The 23,943-nt window shown below is 40.8% G+C and overlaps 1 long non-coding RNA gene across 1 annotated transcript in view; it reads right to left on the minus strand.

The window, feature by feature from the left end:
• LOC113892729 overlaps window positions 1-23,943 on the minus strand; it is a 92,613-nt gene that overhangs the window by 26,452 nt on the left and 42,218 nt on the right. The window contains exon 3 of the long non-coding RNA XR_003511114.1: window positions 19,028-19,124. This is a non-coding gene — a long non-coding RNA (uncharacterized LOC113892729). The remainder of the gene's footprint in view (window positions 1-19,027; window positions 19,125-23,943) is intronic.

The raw sequence follows: 23,943 nt of genomic DNA on the forward strand, positions 1-23,943 counted from the left end.
CTAAAAAGAAGAGACATTACTTTGCCAACAAAGGTCCGTCTAGTCAAGGCTATGGTTTTTCCAGTGGTCATGTATGGATGTGAGTGTTGGACTGTGAAGAAAGCTGAGCGCTGAAGAATTGATGCTTTTGAACTGTGGTGCTGGAGAAGACTCTTGAGAGTCCCTTGGACTGCAAGGAGATCTAACCAGTCTTTCCTAAAGGAGATCAGTCCTGGGTATTCATTGCAAGGACTGATGCTGAAGCTGAAACTCCAATACTTTGGCCACCTCATGTGAAGAGCTGACTCACTGGAAAAGACCCTGATGCTAGGAGGGAGTGGGGGCAGGAGGTGAAGGGGATTACAGAGAATGAGATGGCTGGATGGCATCACCAACTTGATGGACATGAGTTTGGGTAAATTCTGGGAGTTGGTGATGGACAGGGAGGCCTGGCATGCTGTGATTCATGGGGTCACAAAGAGTCGGACACGACTGAGCAACTGAACTGAAACCTATATGTTCTCCTTCCAACAAGTCTTGTAAAGGTTAAAGAAGGGACACAGAAAGTTTTGCTAAATTCTCCTTCTACAGGAAACTAGAATAAAAGTGAATTAAAACTCCAATGCGGGTTTTCATGGTCAATAACTCTTACCAATAAATATATACACCTTGTGTTTATGCAAAATAATGTGGAGAATTTGTGGAGCTCTTTGTGGAATTTGTGGAGTTCCAGATGATTACAGCCCACATTTTTTGAGCATAGTCACCTAAAATATTTGGATAATTGAGGAAAATAGCATTTATTAATTGAATTATCTGAAATGCTCCACTTCAGTGGACTGTATAGACCTATATGTAGGTCAAAAAGCAAGAGTTAGAACTGGACATGTAACAGTGGACTGGTTCCAAATTGGAAAAGGAGTACATCAAGGCTGTATATTGTCAACCTGTTTATTTAACTTTCACCATGCAAAATGCCAGGTTGGATGAAGCACCAGCTGGAATCAAGACTGCAGGGGAGAAATATCAATAACTTCAGATATGCAGATGACACCACCCTATCGCAGAAAGCAAAGAGGAACTAAAGAGCCTTTTGATGAAAATGAAAGAGGAGAGTGAAAAGTTGGCTTAAAACTCCACATTCAGAAAACGAAGGTTATGGTACCCGGTCCCGTCACTTCACAGTAAATAGATAGGGAAACAATGGAAACAGTGAGAGACTATTTTCTTGGGCTCCAAAATCACTGCAGATGGTGACTGCAGCCATGAAATTAAAAGACACTTGCTCCTTGGAAGAAAAGCTCTGACCAACCTAGACAGCATATTAAAAAGCAGAGACGTTGCTTTTCCAACAAAGGTCCATCTAGTCAAAGCTACGGTTTTTCCAGTAATCATGTATGGATGTGAGAGTTGGACCATAAAGAAAGCTGAGTGCCAAAGAATTGATGCTTTTGAACTGTGGTGTTGGAGAAGACTCTTGAGGGTTCTTTGAACCACAAGGAGATCAATCCTAATCTAGTCAATCCTAAAGGAAATCAGTCCTGAATATTCACTGGAAGGATTGATGCTGAAGCTGAAACTCCAACACTCTGGCCACCTGATGAGAAGAACCAACTCATTGGAAAAGACCCTGATGATAGGAAAGATTGAAGGCAGAAGGAGAAGGGGCTGACAGAGGATGAGATGGTTCAATGGCATCAGTTTGAGCAGGCTCTGGAAGATGGTGATGGACATGAGTTTCAGTAAGCTCTGGGAGATGGTGATGGACAGGAAAGCCTGGTGTGCTGCAATCCACAGGATTGCAAATAGCTGGACACGACTGAGTGACTGAACAACACAACAACTAATATTAGTAATGTCCTGATTATAGACCTTTTATACCAACAGGTCTGAGGACATTGCAGAGCACAGTAGATACAGTGAAAGAAAGGACCACTTTAATGAACGTGGCCTGCAACGAAAGTGCAGGACCAATTTTCACATCCTTGGGTAATACTGCCTGTGTTTAAAGTGATAGACTTACGACTTTAAAACTCATTCTGAGAAATGGGACTGCTTCATGGTGTCACCAAAATTCTAATAAGGGATAATATCCCTCCCCCAAACACTTCAGTTAAATCTTGCCACTCTCAATGTAGTAGTCATTACTGCTACCAATGCTTTTGGAGCATGCAGTTAAGACTGTAAACATTACCCCCATGTGGTTTGGGAAGTGCCATATGTCTAAATCTGCCCGTTGTGCTGTAAGTGAAAGGATCACATATTACTTCCAGGCCAGAATATGCCATTGTGATTTAGAAACCTAGAACTCTCTTGTTTCTACCATTCAAGATGAAAACTGCTTTCTCAGCCTTGGTTCCACAGAGAGGAGGTATAGTGTGGAGCAGAGCCCCCAGATGACCTGCAATATACATGAAATAAACCACTAAGATTTGAAGGTTTCTTGTTATTGCAGCACAACCCAGCCTACCCTGACTGTTATACTGGGTCAGTCACTTACTCATTTAAATGAATAAGAACCCACTCTGTGCCAGACACTGTCTTAGGCCCTCTTAATATAACTAGGCCAGTGCTTGGCTTCCTGGAACTTAGACACTAGTGGAAGAATCTAGTGAGATCTAATTCAACAACTCTTCAGCCCAGAGAGGAAGGCATAAACTATAGAAGAAAATTAACCCTTCTCCTCAAAGACAAGGCTAAAATTAGAAAACTCCTTCCTGTGATATTCTCTTAATAATATTCTCTTAAAGGAAGCCAAGTCCAGAGGGCACTGGTCCCTCTGCTCCTTCCCCAGGACACCAAAGGATGTTCAAATCCTATTTGAATTTTGAACTTTTAAGTTAAATGATTTGGAAAGCTTACAGAAGGGAATTCTGGAGAAAGAGCAGGACTTAGTAAAGTGTGAAGGTGTGAAGGAGTCTTCTCGATTGCAGAAGATAAAAATCACAGAGATGTGAAAGTGTAGGTTCTTCTCCCTCAAACCAAATGGACCACAGAAGCATCAAGTTATAGGATGAATAAATTCACCAAAACATCAACTTGAGCTCCTGAAATAGTTATTTCGTTTTGTTTAAGACTTTATAGTAGTCACAAAGGTTCATTTCCCACAGGATGAAGCCCATTTTTCCTTGAGAGGAATCCTGAGCAGATACACAAATAATTAAACTGAAATAGACCATTTTAACCCCCACTGCAGTTCAAACACCCCAGCCATCAAAGCGGGCCAGCCAAAACCAGCTGCTTAAGATCATCCTTTGAGGTTCAATGAACTGGGGCTTTGTTAGACCAGGAGTGAGAAAGGATTTCAAAGACAAGGGCCCTCCTTGGGAAATGATTTCCTGATGACCTCTTCGAATTACATGCTTTTTCTCATAATACAGTTAGCCCCCTAATCCTTATTCCCTCCACTGTGAATCTCTCCTAAGCCCCTCAGTCAGCCCCTCAGAAGAGAAAGATGGGAGGAATGGCCACATCTCCCCAACCCATGACGAAATTTCACAAATTAACTTTGTCCTCCATAACACAAAATGAGCAAGAGACAAGTTTTTCTCTTGTTTCTGACTCTACAAGCTCTGGATAACTTGAGTCTGTGTTTTTCTATAATGGTTTAATTTGAAAAACAAAAAGATGCTAAATTTAAAGACTAGTAATTATATCACTCTGAGATGCCAGCATCGCTGTCACTTTAATAGCTCCATTTACAAGAATTTCTGAAGTTTTTTTTAATATTTTGGTCATTTTGTCTGGATTTTTTAGCTAAAACAAACGTTTGAGCTTTAACATCAGGTGTTGCTTTTTTTCCCTGTAAATTATGATAACTTTTAAAATGATACTTACCATAAATTCAGCTGCCCAGCTTTGACCTAAGGCTATTATTATTGCTCAGAACTTTATCAAAGGGCTTTCTTACCTAAGGAGTTAATATTACAATACCAGAAGAAAAGGGAATAGGAGGAAATGAATATGAACCCAGTTCCTAGAAGCAAACACACACTCTGGGACTCAATATTAGTTATGCTGAGAGCGTTCATAATAATCCGTTGTTTAAAAAAAAAACAAATGCTTGCCTGGAAAACAGGATTGAGGGTGAGAATTCTGTTTTTGGACATTCACTTGTTGGATGACCTCAGGAAAGTAACTCTGTGCACAGACTGTCTGCCAGCCATTGTACAAACCATTTGTCATGAATTAACTCACTTACTCTTCATGTCATCACCTTTGTGGCAAGTATTACTATCATCCCCACTCATGAGATAAGGGAATCTGATGCACAGGGAAGTTAAATAAGTTACCAAAGGTCACAGGTTTCAAGGTAGGTCCTTGCCCTTAACTTCTTTTTTTACCACTGGAAGTTCTGGAAAGTCTCATATAGGTTCACTAGTATAAGCTTCCAAAATCTTTACTTTTGAAGACACACCCTACCGCTTTGTTTTCTAAAATTATGTATAATTCCACCAGTGACTTCAGGTTTTCTGATTTTTTTTCCCTTTTAAAAATATTTTTTTGAAGACTTTAATCAAGACCTTAGATGAAATCTTTGGCTTAGGTTAAAATTTTTAAAGGAGAAGATGAAAGATGGAGAAGGGAGAAAACTCCATCGATTATCCCTTTTTATTGTCTTGCTTTTTTAAGTTGGTTTATCATTAATTCTTGGGCATCTCAAAGGGGCCACTTTGAGCTCTATGCATGGTCTTAGTTTTCTCAAGGGGATTGAGGCATCATCAGTGCACTGAAAAAAGCTTAAAAAGATGGAAACCAACAAGAATATGTCATGTAAGTATATATTCATTCCTTTGTGTTGTTTTTGTTTTGAAATAGCCAACCCCATTAAAACAAGAATAATCTACTGACCTAACACATTTTACTTTTATTAATCTTGTGTAATGCCAGAAAAACATTACAGCATTGGGGCTCAGCTCAAGGACTCCAGAGGCAAATGCCTGGTTTAAAAACCTGTCTCTCCAACTTGTTCAGAGTGTGAGAATGTTATTTCACCTCTCTGTGCCTCAGTGAACTCATGAATAATATGACATCAGTACCTTTCTCCCAAGGTTGTTTTGAAGTCAGCATGCCATGGGATGAATATTAATCACACGATAAATATGTAATGGCTATTATTCTAATTATTTTATGATTATAAGAACCCAGTTACGGCTCTAATCATAACCTTCTCACTTTTCTGAAGCAAAACTTCTTTCATTAACTCTACACATAGGAAAATTAATTACTTAACAATTATTTTTCAGCATTTTCTGCAAACCAGGCACTATTTTAAGTGCTTTGCAAGTATTAACCTGGGTAATCTTTCTTCCCACCCTACCAAGTGGGTACTATTACCACACCCATTTTACAGGAAAGGAAATTGAGGTGCAAGGAGGTTAAGAAATCTGCCCAACATCACTATGGTAATATATGATAGAGCTGGGGTTCACATCCAACCCACTGGTCCCATAGCCTCCAGTTCTGCCCCACTCTGCTCTGCTCTGAAAGCTCACCAGCTGCTTTGCTCCTCCCCCTCCACTCCATCCCCACTCAGGACCTTTGCATAAGCAGATTTGTCAGCCTGGAACACATGTGCACTGACCTTGAATACCTATTCACTTGGATAATACCCCTTTTCTCCCCCAGGACTGGACTGTCTCCTCTGTCACCTCCTCCTTTCCACCAGGTGCTCAGCAGGTCATTCATTCATACCTCCCCTAAGGTTCATCACTGCAGTCCAGCAATCACTCCTCATTATCGCTTCTGTGCTGTTTGCCAGAGGGCCTCGCAGTGCCCTGATCTCCACAAGGGCAAGAGCTGAGCTTTAGTTTTGTTCGTGCCTACAACCATAACATCTGGGAGCACGTTAGCTTATATATAATATTTGCTCTTGTTGTTGTTCAGTAGCTAAGTCGTGTCCAGCTCTTTGTGACCCCATGGGCTGCAGCATGCCAGGCTCCCCTGTCCTTCACTATCTCCTGGAGTTTGCTCAAATTCGTGACCATTGAGTCAGTGATGCTATCCAACTATTTCATCCTCTGCCACCCCCTTCTTCTTTTGCCTTCAATCTTTCCCAGCATCAGGGTCTTTTCCAATTATGCAATATATTGTATCATAGTATAGATAATACTGTTTTTATATATTACCTAGTATTATAATATTATTTATACTATTATATTATATATTATAATATATAATATTTTTACATATAATGCATATATATGCAACTCTTATGGAGTTGCTCTGAGGATTAAATGAGCTTTTTCATGTAAAGTGTGTAGATCAGTTTTGCCCCATTGTAAGTGCTCAGAAGGACAGTTCTTATTATAATTAACTGTCATGGACCTTATAATCTGGGGGTGGGGTGGGGTGAGGACAGACAGAGCCTGTCCCCAACTACAATGCAATGGGATAAAGAGATATTTGGTCAAACAATGTGAAGTCATTTGAAGTCATTTTTGTCAATCAAAAATGGTTAAGAAGAGGCAGTTTTGTTTGATACAAATTATAGTGGTCAGAGAACACAGAGAAAGGAGCAGTTGGTTTTGCTTGGAGAAGTAAAGAAAAACTTCATGAAGAAGCTGGACCTTGATGGAATCCTGCAGGCTGAGTAGACAGTCACTGAATACAAAAGGGGAGAGATGAGAAAGCAGGACCAATAGACCAATAGAGATGAGAAAGCAGACCATGCCAGAAATGAGACTAGAAGAAACCAAATTACAGCTCTTATTCAAAGTTCATTCACAATGTTATAAGATTTATTAGTGGCTTCTGAAGAGTTAAGAGCATTCTTTTGAGTGCCCATGGACTTTGGTGCCAGACAGACCTGGTTTGAATCCCAACTCCACTATTTACTAAGTGAACTTGATCAGATGACAACTTCTGTGAGCATCATTTTTTCTTATCTGCAAAACGAGTTCAATAGGACTTTATCTTGCAGGACTGCTATAAAGATTAGAGATGCTGCAGATACAGTTGTCCTTTGGTATCCAGTGTTCCAGGATACCAGGTATCCATGGACAACAAAATCCACTGGATCCTAAGTCCCTTACATTCCACCCTCCTGAACTGTAGTTTTGCACTGTGAATACAGAGGACTGACTTTATATAAAGTACTTTGTGGATTACCTAACATATTAATAGTTTTCCATTAAGAATGGCCTGTATTAATAGTATTATTAATGTCTTGGAGGACTCAGTGCTCTATAGGAACCAACTCACTGGCAACATTCAAGGACTAGTAGCATCACCTATTAAGTCCAGGCAACTAAAGATAAATACTATGATTTCCCAATCAGAAGGCTTTAAAGGCCAAGAACTATTATGTTAAGAAGATGCACTATCCTCCCCCAAAACATCAACTAATATTTGTGTAGCAGTTTTCCATATGTGAAGCACTTTCCTATGGATTAACTCATTTGCTCATCTCAGCAGCTTTATGAAGAAGTTTCTATTATTGTCTACATTTGAGGGGAAATAAATTTCACAGAAGTCCAGGCTTCAGAGAAATTCCCATCATAGCAAGTGGCAGAGTTGGGAGGCTCAATATAATTGAAAATGTAGACAATGTCTTTGTCTATTCCTTAAAAGACTGAACACAGAATTTATTTTGAAGGTTTAGGAAGCTGTAACCTGACAGTCTCAGTTAAGAATGATAATGTGGGAGATTATACAATCATAAAATTTTGTGTGGGGCCCATCAACAATCATCTCTCTTAGTCTTCTCATTTTACAAAAAGAACATTGAGAAAAGAGCAACTGAATGACTCTCCTGTAGTCACTTTGAAAATTCATAGCTGTGCTTCTAGGTAGAGGTGGCAGATTTAACATATGCTTTACATTACACTCCATCTCCCAAACTCACTAAAAAAGACAATAAAAGGATTGATTTTAAAGACATTAACCCATAAGGACAAAAAGAATAAGAAGGAAAACAACAACAACAACATTTTGGAAGATAGAAAGCAGATGGTTGAGGGGCAACAGGCTTAGCAGACCCATGAAGCTGAAATTTAAGTTGACAGTGGGGAAGCCCAGAAGCAACCTGATTTGCACTGCAAAATACCAGAAAGTCTCAGAAAGCAGCAGCAAGAAATACCTCTGAAAGTGGGTGTGCAGCCGAAGCTGATATAGGACTTGCTAACTGCGTTTGAGAAGTGGTCCCTTCACCCTCTGGCAGAAGACTGAAGACTGACTCTCCAGTAAGGCTGTTATGAGTAAGATTCCAAACCAAAGAATGACAGGCATGACTGAAACTAGGAATATCCAACTGACAACAAGGGATTCATTACAAGCACACATTCTGAATGATGAGAATCTCAGCCTCTTGTCTCAGCTTAGTTCCTGGAACTGACAGCCATGCCATAATCCCCTAGGCTAAAGGTTGAATGACTCTGGTCTGGGAACTCTGACCCAGCCCAACATTAAGATTTAAAGATACTGATGGCCAGGTATCCAGCTGATCCATTTAGATCAGCTTAGTGACACATAGGAGTCAACAAGCCTTATCCATGTACACAGATCTTTCCTCAGCTGCTCTGTGCTTCTCTCTTAAGATGGCCAGATTTAGCAAATAAAAAATGTGATATTTAACATATACTGAAAATGTATTCATTGTTTATGAAAAGTTCAAATTAAACTATTCTGTATCTCATCTGGCAACCTTATCCTCTCTTAAATGAGAATGGGCAGCCAAGAATCACCAAATATTTGAGGAAAGCCTCAACACAAAGACAATGACTAAATCACACAAATGGGAGAAAAGGGACAAAAAGACCAAAAAAGGATGCAAAGAAAAGAATAATTTCAAAAATTCTGCCATTTCTTTTCTCAGAAATTTAAGAAAGGATGTTGTACCTTTGAAATAGGATCAGCTTGTTTTTTAAAAAAAGAGTCAAAAAACACTGAAGAGCTATTGCTAATTAAAGTTATGATAGCAGATGAAAAACTCAATAGAAGGTTTGTTTTTTTTTTTAAACTTTACACAATTGTATTAGTTTTGCCAAATATCAAAATGAATCCACCACAGGTATACATGTGTTCCTCATCCTGAACCCTCTTCCCTCCTCCCTCCCCATACCATCCCTCTGGGTCATCCCAGTGCACTAGCCCCAAGCATCCAGTATCGTGCATCGAACCTGGACTGGCATCTCGTTTCATACATGATATTTTACATGTTTCAATGCCATTCTCCCAAATCTTCCCACTCTCTCCCTCTCCCATTGAGTCCATAAGACTGTTCTATACACCAGTGTCTCTTTTTTAAGGGAAAATACAGTTATAGAAAAAGAAAACATGGGGAATGGGGCAGGGGGAGAAATAATAAAAGAAATAATTCAAGAAAATTCTCCAGGACTGAAGAATATGAGTTTCAGATGCAAAAGACCCTCTGAGCACAAAGGATGACAAAATGCCCTCAGTAATGGAAACATACAAAAAAAAAAAAGGAGGGAGGGATTGAGCTAAGAGCTATGTCTGTTTTAGTCCTAGGAGTTCAGGATGAAAGATAATATGTTAATATGTTTGATAAATATTAAACAATTTGGTTATAGTTGCTCTAGCCTAGGACTTTCCTGCTGGCTCAGACAGTAAAGAATCTGCCTGCAATGAGGGAGACCTGGGTTCCATCCCTGGCTTGGGGAGATCCTCTGGAGGAGGGCATGGTAACCCACTCCAGTATTCTTGCCTAGAGAATCCCCAAGGACAGAGGAGCCTGGTGGATTACAGACCATGGGGTCAAAAAGAGTTAGACATGACTGAGCAACTAAGCACAGTACGGCCTAGAAATAATACAAGAGTTTAATAAATCTATTAAGCTTTAAGAAATGAGGTTTTATAATAATAATGATATACATGAATAAGCACAATGTAGTGAAAAGAACTCTGGATCAAGAACCAGAGACACACATTCTAGTCCTGTGTCTGCCCCTTTGTGACTTCATACATATCACTTCATATCTCTGGACCCAGTTTCATCATGAGGGTTTAGAATTTCTAGAATCCTATTTGCTTAGGCAATCATGAAATATATGGCATTAAACATAACTGAGTACACAATTAAAATAATTTTAAAAAATCATATCCCAATAATACTTATTAAATATACAATCCTTTTTTCTTAAATTTTACATATTATTTCATTTTTATATAATAACAAATTTATATTTCTACGGTACTTCACAAGTTTCATTCATTCATTCATTCATTCATTCTCCAAATTCCAAATGATGTGAGGTATACATAATGACAGAGAAGGCAATGGCACCCCACTCCAGTATTATACAGGCATTGCACATGCTCTCTTGGAGCTTTTATTCTAATAGGGAAGATAGTAACTTTTTAAAAGACAAATAAATACATTTCTATGTAGGATAAATGTTATGAAGGAAAATAGGATTCTATGAAAGAAAATAACAAAGGGAATCACTTTTAGAGCTGGTGATTAGCAAAGGAATTTCTGAAAAAGTGGCTTTTAAAATGAGAATAAATAAGAGTTTCGGCAGGTAAAGAGTAGGAGAAACAGCTTATCAGGTAGAGGAGGAAATACATATGAAGGCCTTGAGGGGGAAATTGTGCTTTCAGGGAAATGTTGGTTGGCCAGGATGGTTGTGTGATATTCTCCAGAGGAAGAATGGTGTGGGATAAAAGACAGAGACCAGATTATTCTGGGTCTTTGAGTCCATGAAAGAAGGTTGGGTTTTATTTCTAGGGCAACAGGAAGGTACTAAATTATTTTCAGCATGGTGTGACCTCTAATTTACAATGTATGATCACTCACCATTATTTTATCTCTTTGGATCTTCAATACTATGCTTTGAGATAAGCAGTGTGTTGATATATGGCACTGAGAAAATGAAGCAGAGAGAGGTTAAGTGTCTGTCTCATGAACAGGTCCAACAGTGAGTTAACATGGGCAGACCCAGAGCAAGACTTGGGTTTTCCTACACCACTTAGTACAGTGCCTGATGCATAACCTCAATAAATATTTGTTAAATGAATGTACATCACACCAAGACATTCTAGCTACTGAGATCCATGGGTCTTTTGGTAAAGAAAAATGTGTTAAATCAGCCGCCAGAGGGAGTGTATACTTCCCCCATGTAACAGAAACATTGACCTTGGCAAAGACAGCTGGCAGGAAAAAAAATCTTTAACTGAACAAAGTGCTTTCTCCAGTTTATACCAAAAAAGATTTCATGAAATAGAACTGGCAACATCACAACAGAACCTTTGTTATGTGTTTGAGCCGGCCATCTGTCCATGAGACTCAGTTGTGGACAGCCTCCTGACTTAGAGTTCTCCTGACTTTGTTAAAAAAAAAAAAAAAAAAGTGGTTCCTCCAAAGTAAAGTGTAATGAAATGGAAGTAGCAATATTTCCTGACACGATTCAAACTGTACATGCTGAACAAAAGACTTCTTATTTTTTTCACCCAACCCTGCTGTTTTGAATTTCCTTGAACTTGCTTCAAAATAGAGCTTGGGAAGAAGAAAACTTTGCCTGTGGCACAGAAGTGGTCCAAGATGGCTACAGGAGTCTACCTGCTGAAGAGTGAGATCGAACTATTGTTTCCACTGTGCGGTCAGGGGAAAAGAACTACACACAAATGCATCTAGAAACAACACACACACACACACACACACACACACACACACACACACACACACACACAAATATGTGGTTTAAGGCATGGTTTTAAAAGATTTGGATCCTACCAGCCAACCACATTTTTCTCCATTTAATAAAGATATAATTTTGTCAACAGCCATTTGACAAAATTTTTTGTCGTTCTCAGCCAATGCGTGAACTGGATACAGATATACAGGTCATCAACTTTTACCTGAGTTGAGGGATCAAGGAAAGTTTCCAAAAGAGTCCCCTAAAAGTAAATCTGCTACTGCTGCTAAGTCGCTTCAGTCATGTCCGACTCTGTGTGACCCCATAGACCGAAGCCCACCGGGCTCCCCCATCCCTGGGATTCTCCAGGCAAGAATACTGGAGTGGTTGTCATTTCCTTCTCCAATGCAAGAAAATGAAAAGTGAAAGTGAAGTCGCTCAGTTGTGTCCAACTCTTTGCGACCCCATGGACTGCAGCCTACCAGGCTCCTCCATCCATGGGATTTTCTAGGCAAAAGTACTGGAGTGGAGTGCCATCGCCTCAGCCATCTATAATCAATCAACAAGAATTGATTGGTCAGGCACTATGTGCTAAGAACAGGATTTAATCTTGTGGGAGAAACAAACAAGGGACTGACACACAGTTCCTACACTCAACAGCCAACTCTTTTTTGTTAGTTATTAAGGATATTTTCCAAATATTCTATTTTTTAAAATTTAGAGAACTAATATCCAGGTAGTTGACTGAATTTTATTTGTTTGCTTCTGGTTGTATAAGGTCATGAAAAAACAAAGACCAGTAAGGGATCTCCTGATGGTTCCATAGTGAGGTACAGAAACTTCATTTATTTGTCTTTCCTTAAATCCTCTTACAGGCAGAATGTAGGGGAAGAGAACTGGGTGTTGGGAGAGAGTCTAGGGGACTTTGTGCTTGTCACCTTGGAAGTCTCATTATTACAAAGCTTTGTTGTTTTTAGTTGCTAAGTCATGTCCAACTCTTTGTGACCCCATGGACTGTAGCTGGCCAGGCTCCTTTGGTCATGGGATTTCCCAGGCAAGAATATTGGAGTGGGTTACCATTTCCTTCTCCATACAAAGCTTTGGGCATTTTTTTTTTAAATAAGAAGTATCAGTTCCATAACATCCTGGCCCTAAAAGCTTCTGGGTATATTACAATTGTACTTTTATATTTTCTTTTTCCATTAACTTATTTAAATAGGAATTCATGATCACTCTAAAAATGTTGGTGAGAGTGGTATTTTTGAGTATAAATGAGTTTGTGGTGAGAATGTTTATGTGTGGTGACTAGTTTCTAGCATTTCTGGTCATTAATTAAAATAAAAAATAAATAGAAGAAAAAACTTTCCAAAACAGAAGAAATTGATTTTAAAGTTTTATAAAATTACAGTGATTTTTTTTAAAAAAAAACCTTCAACATTCCAAAATGTGTATCAGAGACAACTATGTAGAAGATATTGGCTCAGGTGCTATGCAAGATTCTAAAAAGGTCTATGATATATTCTTTCCCCCTAAAGTTGTTGGGAACTGGAGAAGTGAGAAGCAGGGATGTCAAGCTCTCAAAATAGGCAATATTAAGCTGACAGTGGACAGGAACACAACAAAGCCCAGACTAAGCTTTGTAGGAATATAGGGAAGAGACATGGAGAAAGAAACAACAACCCACTCCAGTGTTCTTGCCTGGAGAATCCCAGGGATGGGGGAGCCTGGTGGGCTGCTGTCTCTGGGGTCGCACAGAGTCGGACACGACTGAAGTGACTTAGCAGCAGCAGGGAAGAAACAGCCCTTACTGCATTTGAGTGAACATGCTCTTGAGGGTGTTGGGCAAAAGAAAGAATATAAACAAAGGGACAGAGATTAGAAATCACTCTGGGCATAACTAGGAAATACTTCCATCTCGTTTGACTAGGAAATAGGTTAATTATAGGACTGTAGGGGCTTTGCAAATGGTACTAGTGGTAAAGAATCTGCCTGCCAATACAGAAGATGCGAGATGCAGTTTCAATCCCTGGGTAAGGAAGATCCCCTGGAGAAGGAAATGGTAACCCACTCTAGTATTCGTGGCTGGAAAATCCCATGGGCAGAGGAGCCCTGGTGGGCTAGAGTCTGAGGGGTCCCACAGAGTCAAACAGTCGGTGACTAGTCAATGAGTGACTAAGCATGCACGCACGCATAGGACACTACTGTTAAGCCTGGAAATATCTTTAGGATCAACTTGTGGAAAGACCTGTATGGCATTTTGAAGACTCCAAATTTAATTGAGAAGAGAGGTGAAAGGGTGAAAGAGTCCTCAGAAGTGGGCTTCAAGAAGATTGATTTGGCTGAGGAGCACAAGACAGAAACAAAACAAGAACACAAAATCACAAAAACAAAACAAGAACACAAAATCAAGGAGACAACCGCCTAACAGGGTATTGCAGGAATCCAAGCAAGAAGAGATCATGCAATGTAAACTGAGGTGAAAACATGTGGAAGGAAAAGCAGGGGGCAGAGGCAAGAGAAAACTCAGAGAACAAATATAAAAAGTGAGTTAAATAAATGGAGTGAGACAGTCACATAGTTTCAGTTTGCTAATGTAATATTTGTAGCACTTATAAGAATAAAGAAGTCAGAAGGCTGACTAGGTTTCAAAAAGGAAATGTGATTTTGGTTTTGAAAACTCATTTATGCTAAAATGCCAGCAGTACAGACAAAGAGAGAAGTCCAGCAGATTGTTGGAATTAAAGGTCTGGAATCCAGGAGGCAAGAGAGTCCTGGAGGGAAGCTCTATAGAGGTAAGGAGTGGTCACTGAGGTCACAGCAGTGGATAACACTACTGAGAGAGAGAAGAAGAGGTGGGGGAAGGGGAGGAGAGAAAGACAGCCGAGGGAAAGACTCTTTGAGAATGTTTTTCTTTTTCTTTTCCTCAGCTGAGGAGGAGTCACTTAGAAAACCTGAGAAAGACTATTCTTTGTTGCAGGAGGAGAACTACTGCTATTACAATGTACAGGAGTCATTTCAAGAAGAGGATGTCAACAGGGTCATTTTAAACCCTGGAGTGGGTAAAGGTGAAGGTGAGATTTGACAGAAGAAAAAGCTGGTTTGGGACTTACCTGGTGGTCCAGTGGCTAAGACTCTACACTCCCAAAGCAGGGAGCCTGGGTTCAATCCCTGGTCAGGGAACTAGATCCCACATGCCACAAACTAAAACATTCCGCATACTACAATAAACATCATAGATTCTGCATGTCGCAGCTAAGATCTAGCACAGCCAGATAAATAATTTTTTTTTGAAAGAAAAAGTTTGTTAGAGGAATTGATTCGAAAGTGAAGTCAGTATGGCAGCAATTATTAAGACAGATTCAAATGATGTCATTTGGGCAGAAGTCAGTTTGAAAGGATGTATGGTTAGGGGGATTGAGAAAGAGGAGCCAACCAGTGGAGACTATCAGTTCAACAACTCTAATGAGGAAGGAAACAAGAGGACTGTGGTGCCAGTTTCCAGGTTAAGAGGTATATGTGTTGATTTTACATGCTGGGAGGGAGTGAGGGTCCTTTTTAAAAATGAGGAAAGGAGCTTTTGGAAAGCATGAGGCTACCCAAGACAGGATAAATTAATTACCCAAGAGAGGAGACCATTGGGTGATCATGAGCCCAGGGGTTGCCTTCCACTTAGCAAGGAGGGCAAAGGTTTTGTCAGCTGAAGGAAAGAAGGAAAGTAGATAAAAACAGAGACAAGAGAACAAATCTTCAAGGAGGAGAGGAATGGTGAGTGAGGAAGATGAATCTTCTCAATGAAGTGGTTGAGAGTCAGCTGGGAGGGTGGGAGTGAGGGTTTGAGAATCACAGAGAAGCATTACGCAACCCCTCGGGTGGGGGTCGGGGGCTGCAATGGGAGGAAAATATAAAGGAACGAAATGACTGCTAAGTGGCAAAGATTTTTTTTCTCTCTGGGTTCCTGTGGGCCCTCACTTTCAGGCCTGAAACTGCTCCCTACCAGACTTCAAAGCCACTTGCAGGGTTGGCACTTGTAGCTTGGTAATTCCAAGCATTCAGACCATGCCACCCGACACTGCAGTGAAAGGCTTTTCCAGGTCCCTCATGAAAGAAAAGAGACGCCAAGGAGCAAGGCAAAGAAGTATCACTAAAAAAAAAAAATAGGACTGGACCCCGGCCATCTTTCTACCTCTCTCTCCGTTAACATGTCGAACCAGAGAAATGCCTGACCTCGCTTCTTGGGAAGAGTGAGGTATGTGTATCAAAATACATAAATCCTAAAAAGCCTATTGTGAAGGGCAGAGCCCTCATTATTTGTATTTTGATCACTTTTAAATATTTTTAAAGTGAGCGCTTCCAGGGGCAAGGTAAATAGTCCCATTTTGTGGGGCGCTTGATTAAATTCCAAACATATCATTTTGTGGGGTGTGCCTGCAGATTCTGATACCTTTGAGCAGGTTTGCCAAGAAAGAGCAAATGTGAGAGGAGCCCATGGAAACAAGGAAACTATTCTCCCAGTGGCAGGTTGCAGGGCTGTGCAAGGGAGAGCCATCCGACTTTTGTCTCCCCACTGAAGGGGAGATTAGAATGGAATAAATTAGCAATGTGGGCCTGAGTTGTTACTACATAACAATAACACTCTGTGCTCCATTCAAGGGATGCCAAGCCCTTTGACAAGACTCTTGCTTTCTCTTTGGACTTCACCCCGGGGGTGGGGAAGGGCACTGGCTAAGCGCATCCCAGGTCCAGAGAGAAGTGTGCCTCCCCACCCACTTACCACAGTCTCACTCTCTGCTCCTTCCCTACCAACTTCTTGCCTTCCTTTCCTTTCTGACCACCTCCACCCATCCTTCATCATGAAGAAACCTGCCCAGAAGGAAATCAAACTACTGAGCATCCACTTATAGTAGCAACCAAGGCATTCATTTACTGGACCATTATGTGATCATCACAAAACCTGAATAGACAAGGGATAGTCAAGTGATGGTCACATATATTTAATGATTGATTTGGCATTGATCCTTGGCTTGGGAATATCCCTTGGAGAAGGGAATGGCTATCCAGTCCAGTATTCCTGCCTGATGAATTCCATGGAATGAGGAGCCTGGAGGGCTACAATCCACGGGTTTGCAAAAGAGACAGACATGATGGAGCAACTAACACTTTCACTACTTTTACTTTTTTGGCACAGCTACCAACCAAACAGAATGATATGGAAGCTGCACTGGAGCCCAGGATGAGAGGCACTCACCATGCTAGGCATTACCTCCTAGTTGCTGGAGTGTGGAACTTTCATCAACTGGAACAGAATTATTTCAATGTTTAGACAACAAGGACTGTTGAATCTTGGTCCTGAGCTATCACCATATCACAGATAAAAATGGGTCCACAGAGGTTTTAAATACTTTACCCCCAAACCACAAATTGATTATAGGCTTGGGACCCAGTGACTCAACTGGAGGGTCTTTTCCACCCACCTTGCTGGCCCTCTGCCCTCTTTCCTTTGTCATTTTGTGTGTGTGTGTGTGTGTGTGTGTATATATATATGTATATATATATATATATATATATATATATTTCACATATATGATACGTGAAAGTTGTTCAGTCATGTCCGACTCTGTGGCTCCATGGATCATACAGTCCATAAAATGCTCCAGGCCAGAATACTGGAGTGGGTAGTCGTTCCCTTCTATAGGGGATCTTCTCAACCCAGGGCTAGAACCCAGGGATCAAACCCAGGGATTGAACCCAGGTCTCCCACATTTACCAGCTTCAGTTCAGTCAGTTCAGTTCAGTCACTCAGTCGTGTCCGACTCTTTGCGACCCCATGAATCACAGCACACCAGGCCTCCCTGTCCATCACCAACTCCCGGAGTTCACTCAGACTCACGTCCATCGAGTCAGTGATGCCATCCAGCCATCTCATCCTCTGTCATCCCCTTCTCCTCCTGCCCCAATCCCTCCCAGCATCAGAGTCTTTTCCAATGAGTCAACTCTTTGCATGAGGCGGCCAAAGTACTGGAGTTTCAGCTTTAGCATCATTCCTTCCAAAGAAATCCCAGGGCTGATCTCCACCAGCTTAGAGATGAAAATATGCAGTGTTCTGGAGAGGACATGCAAGGGCACCAGAAGACTCTCTCCCAGAGAACTTCTCAAGTTGCATTTATTAATCTCTGCTGTTCCCATGAAAAGTCTTCTCAGTAGTGGCAAAATGGGAGGGGAGGGAGTGAAGGAGTGAAGAAACAACTGACTGAAAAGAAAGCTTCTATTTCCTCTTTTCCCCACAAAGAGGCAAGGACCTTGTTTTATATTGTTCCTCATGGTACCCCCTGGGGGTTAACACATGGTTGACACCCAATGCAATTTGGTTGAATGAATGAATAATAATTTCTCCCGTTTCTACAACACTTTATATTCTTGAAAAGAGCCTTTACACCTGCTCTCATTGGACCCTCAAGGAGTTCAGCAGGATTACAGGGCAAACATTGTTATTTCCATTTACAGATGAAGAAGCTAAGATGCAGAGGGCTAAGATGGTTTGCCTGCATCACAAACCAACCATATTGGGCCCTGCCAGCTTCCTGGTCTGGGGCTCCTTCTCCCACAGGGCAGTGTCTCTAAGTATGAATAAAAGTTAGCATAACTGGAAACAAAACAACTTACAATTTGCAACCTACCGCATACTTAGGGTGACACTGAAGGAGTAGCAGCACACAGGAGACCTGGTCTCCCTCTCCCTCTTTCTTTCCCCACGCTCACCTCCATTCACCAGATCACCAGCTCCAGGGAAGTCCCTCATTATTCCTGTACCTCAGCCATACCACCTGCATGTAGCGCTAGCTTTATATCTTTTCATTTTTAAGTGAATTCTCCCCTTAAGTAAATAATTTAAGTAAAATTACTTAAGGGAATGATTTTTGTAGCCTATATTAATTGGCTCAGGACTCCCTTTCTTACAAAGTTCAAGTATGACATTTAATAGACGGAAAAGAATAACACGACTCTAAATAATAACATTAGTCTATCTAACTATGGACAATTCCTACTCATGAACTCCCTCTCTAGGGCCTCCAAAAGGCAAGGGGCAGTGGCCATGGCTTTTCCCTCTTTTTACCTATTACCAGTTCCTGCAGTGTGGTTTCTGGACCAGCAGTATCAGTAGAATCGGAACCTCCTATGAATGATAAAATCTTTAGTCCTAAACCTACTAGAGTCAGAGTCTCTAGAGTGAGGGGTCCAGTGATCTATTTTAAAAGGCCTCCAGGTGATCCTGGTGCACATAAAAGGGTGATGGCTACTAATCCATTATATCCTATTATTTTCCTGCCTGAGCCAGGAACACCTTGTGTTCCCAATGGGTGCTCTGGGACTCTCTGCCCACTCAGTTCTTTAATTCTTCTTCCCTCCACATGAAAACCTACGATATAGTCTTATTAATGACATTATTAACTTACCTCCTTGGAGTAAGGGGTGGACTAGATAATCTTCTGAGATTTTTTTTCAAGTCAAGAAGCTCTGATTCTTCGGGGGAGTCACAGCTAAGCAGATGGCCTTAAAGAAGAGGAGTATGAAGTTAGCTATGTGTTTATCATGCATTGTGTGCTAAGTTGCTTGGGTCTGTCTGACCCTTTACGACCCTCTGGAGTTTAGCCTGCCAGGCTCCTCTGTCCATGGGATTTTCCTGGCAAGAGTACTGGAGTGTGTTGCCATGCCCTCCTCCAGGGGAATCTTTCTGACCCAGGGATTGAACTCATGTCTCTGCGTCTCCTCATTGGCAGGCAGGTTCTTTACCACTACTGCCACCTGGGAAGCCCTGGGTTTATCATATGTGGCCTTTACTATGGCGAGGTACTTTCCTTCTATACATACTTTGTTAAGGGTTTTTATCATAAATGGGTATGGAATCTTGTCAAATACTTTTCTGCATCTACTGAGATGATCGTATGGATTTTATTATTTTTTTGGTTAATGTGGTATATCACATTGATTGATCTGCAGATGTTGAACCATCCTTACAGCATTATTTACAATAACCAAGATATGGGCCCATCAACAGAGGAATGGATAAAGAATATATGGTGTATACATATATTACAAAGGAATCCTACTCAGACATCGTAAAAGATGAAATCTGACCATTGCAACAATATGGATGAACTTTGAGGGTATTATGATAAATAATAGATATTATTATTTGTCTTTCTATTATTATATTTGTCTTTCTCAGCTAGGGAAAGACAAATATCATGATTTCACTTATATGTAGAATATAAAAAACAAGCAAACAAAAAATAAATGAACAAACCAAATGAAAGCAAACATGTAGACAGAGAACAGAAAACAGTACTAGTTACCAGAGGGGGAGTGACCAGAGAGAGGGCAAAATGAGTAAAGAGACTAATTGCATGGTGATGGATGGAAACTAAATTTTTAGTGGTAAGCATGCTATAGTGTCGGAGAAGGCAATGGCACCCCACTCCAGTACTCTTGCCTGGAAAATCCCTTGGATGGAGGAGCCTGGTAGGCTGAAGTCCATGGGGTCACTAAGAGTCGGACATGACTGAGCGACTTCACTTTGACTTTTCACTTTCATGCATTGGAGAAGGAAATGGCAACCCACTCCAGTGTTCTTGCCTAGAGAATCCCAGGGACGGGGGAGCCTGGTGGGCTGCCGTCTATGGGGTCGCACAGAGTCAGACTGAAGCTCCTTAGCAGCAGCAGCATGCTGTAGTGTACACAGAAATAAAAATATTGGGTTGTTCATTCAGGGTTTTCCATAATACCTTATAGAAAAATCTGAATGAACTTTTAGGTCAACCCAATAGAACAGTGCACAACAAGAAACTTATATAATGTTTTGAACCAGTGTTATCTCAATAAAAATTAAATTATAAAAAAAGAAGACAGAAGAGAACTTCTGCCTGGTAAGCTTCCTTTGCTACAGGCTCCAAGGCTGGAGTAAAGTGAGGACATAGGCCAGTTGCCAGCTCTTAGTTACAGCCCCAGGAGATCTTTGATGTTCTCCCCTTGCAGTCTGGGGTCCCTGTTTTAAAGAATTTATCAGAATGACCTAGACTTAGCAAACTTGCTCTATGTACCTTGGACAAAATATCCGCTGAGTCAATTCTGTGAGGAGCCTTGGATTGTCAGCCTAAAAGCCTGTTTATAGTTGACTGCCTCTGGCAAACTGCTATCAGATGCAAAAAAAAAAAAAAGTGTCATAGGTTTGGCATATACTAAATTATCCTCAGCATTTGCATTAGGTAGGTGGTCAAGCAACAGCAGGTAGCAAATACAAGAGGAAGAATCTAGTCCCTGCCCCACTTCTCCTTTACCACCCCCTCCCTTCTTTCCCAGATTCCCACCATGAAAAGACAACCTAAAGGACTCAAAAGAAGGATGACTTCTCCACACCTGGATATTCTCACACAGTTAAGAAAGAAAGAACCCAATCTCTGTTCAGTTCCTGGGTTCTGATATGCTTTTCCTTTCTAAGCTTCTACAACCTACTGCTCATGACTTCATTTTGCCAACCACAAAATGTAGCTAACTGCTAACCTTCGGCTTTACTTTCCTCCCTCTTCTAGGTTCTTTGAGTTATGAAAGCACAATGAGTGAATGGAGAGACGGTCGAGTAGGATAAGATAAGAATGTTAACAATCTCCATTGAAGACAACAGGCAAAGGTCCTGGAATTGGAGTCATGAGACTTGGGTCTCCAGCCAGGGCTTTGTCACTGGTGAGCTGAGAGGCTGAGGCAGGTTACTGCCCCACTGGGTGTCACTGCAAAACAAGGGGCTTGAGCAAAACAAATCTCTGGGCTGTTTTCCAACTGTTTGATACTGTGAATAGAAAGACAGAACATAATTATGTCTTATTTGGGAGCTGCATTGCCCTTGTCTGAAAACTCAAGTTTGGGGACAGCAAGTAGACTTCACTTTGTTTACCAATCTGTTCTAGCTGTGTTGATTGCCTGAAATGTGGGAAAGGGTAGCGTAAATGACTACAAGATCTTCCATGCGAGGGCAGGCAGTTACATCCCTAGTGCCTCATTTGTCTCTTTTCCTGCTCTTTCACAGCTAATAATCCTTCTGTGAAACTTTTAATTGCATCTAGGCTGCCTAAAATACAAGTACCATCAGATCATAAAGTCCCATGCCCAGTACAAAGCCTGTTACCTGACAAGTACTCAGTAGCATTTTTTGAATGAATGAATATGGGTCTGTATACTAAGGGCCTGTCTAGAGCGATAGCACAACCAAAGGAGAGGACCGCAATAGCACTGGACTCATATAGAGAGAACAGTCCTATTTCACGTGTTGTCTAAGGGTACTTGCTAACACTGGTTTTTATTTTCTCTGAGACTGAATGTCAGCTCTTAACTTGATAGAGGAGAGTACAGCAATGATGGGAAGAGGAATTTCCCTGGGATTCAGTGAACACTTCATTTGGATATTGCTTCTTTCTTGAATGCTTTCACTGAGAGTTTGAATAGGAGGCCATCAGCTTGAGAAAAGATTTAAAATGGATCCTAGCTGCTCCTTATTGCTCAGATTTTCCAACCACAGGTGAAGTTTCCCTGTGTCTTGAAGACCTCATTCTGCTCCCCTGTACTCTTCGTTTGTGTTGGAGGGGGCACATTATTATAGTTGGGTATTAAGCTTTTCGGAAGGCTGAGAGAGAAGGAGGCTTTCTTGGTAAGCCTGGCTCTGTGGCTTGGCAGTCACACAAGAAAATGACTTTATCCCCAAACCAGATGTTCAAGTTGTTTTAATAATATCTTATGAGCCCTCCTCTAAATAAAACAAAAACTCACTCTATCAGAATGTTCCCTGGGATTAGGAGGTTGATCCTTGCTATCTGGTTTTACCCACCAGAGGGTAGCACCAAGACAAATTTGTAATAAATCCCTGACAAAATTCAAATTTGGTTCAGGATGATTTACTCAGAATTCTGTGTGAAAGTATCAGTACCTGAGAACATCAAAATAAGTCCCTAAATGCCTCATAAAATTTCTAGGTAGACACAGGTCTCTATTTATTACCAGAAATAATGTTAGGACATTGAATAAATCCCCATGAACTGGGACCGGTTCACATTTTTCTTGCACAATCAGTTTACCTGGAATCTTAAAATGAGGTTTTCCAGTGTACAGGAAGTTGGCTTCCATGATTGTTATAGTTTTTCTTTAACTCAACCATTCTAAGACTTTTTGTAGGAATCACTGACTTGTCCAGACTTTTCAAATTTGCATTTAATTGTCCTGCTATCTCTTCAAGAAAATTAGAGATACCAAGGGAACATTTCATGCAAAGATGGGCTCGATAAAAGACAGAAATGGTATGGACCTAACGGAAGCAGAAGATATTAAGAAGAGATGGCAAGAATACACAGAAGAACTGTACAAAAAAGAGCTTCATGACCAAGATAATCACAATGGTGTGATCACTCACCTAGAGCCAGACATCCTGGAATGTGAAGTCAAGTGGGCCTTAGAAAGTATCACTACCAACAAAGCTAGTGGAGATGATGGAATTCCAGTTGAGCTATTTCAAATCCTGAAAGATGATGCTGTGAAAGTGCTGCACTCAATATGCCAGCAAATTTGGAAAACTCAGCAGTGGTCACAGGACTGGAAAAGGTCAGTTTTCATTCCAATCCTAAAGAAAGACAATGCCAAAGAATGCTCAAACTACCACACAATTGCACTCATCTCACACGCTAGTAAAGTAATGCTCAAAATTCTCCAAGCCAGGCTTCAGCAATAAGTGAATTGTGAATTTCCAGATGTTCAAGCTGGTTTTAGAAAAAGCAGAGGAAGCAGAGATCAAATTGCCAACATCTGCTGGATCATGGAAAAAGCAAGAGAGTTCCAGAAAAAACATCTATTTCTGCTTTATTGACTATGCCAAAGCCTTTGACTGTGTGGATCACAATAAACTGTGGAAAATTCTAAAAGAGATGGGAATACCAGACCACCTGACCTGCCTCTTGAGAAACCTATATGCAGGTCAGGAAGAAACAGTTAGAACTGGACATGGAACAACAGATTGGTTCCAAATAGGAAAAGGAGTATGCCAAGGCTGTATATTGTCACCCTGCTTATTTAACTTATATGCAGAGTACATCATGAGAAAAGCTGGGCTGGAAGAAGCACAAGCTGGAATCAAGATTGCTGGGAGAAATATCAATAACTTCAGAGATGCAGATAACACCACCCTTATGGCAGAAAGTAAAGAGGAACTAAAAAGCCTCTTGATGAAAGTGAAAGAGGAGAGTCAAAAAGTTGGCTTAAAGCTCAACATTCAGAAAACAAAGATCATGGCATCTGGTCCCATCACTTCATGGCAAACAGATGGGGAAACAGTGGA

Source organism: Bos indicus x Bos taurus, chromosome 5 (assembly GCF_003369695.1).
Source record: "Bos indicus x Bos taurus breed Angus x Brahman F1 hybrid chromosome 5, Bos_hybrid_MaternalHap_v2.0, whole genome shotgun sequence".
Lineage (NCBI taxonomy): Eukaryota > Metazoa > Chordata > Mammalia > Artiodactyla > Bovidae > Bos > Bos indicus x Bos taurus.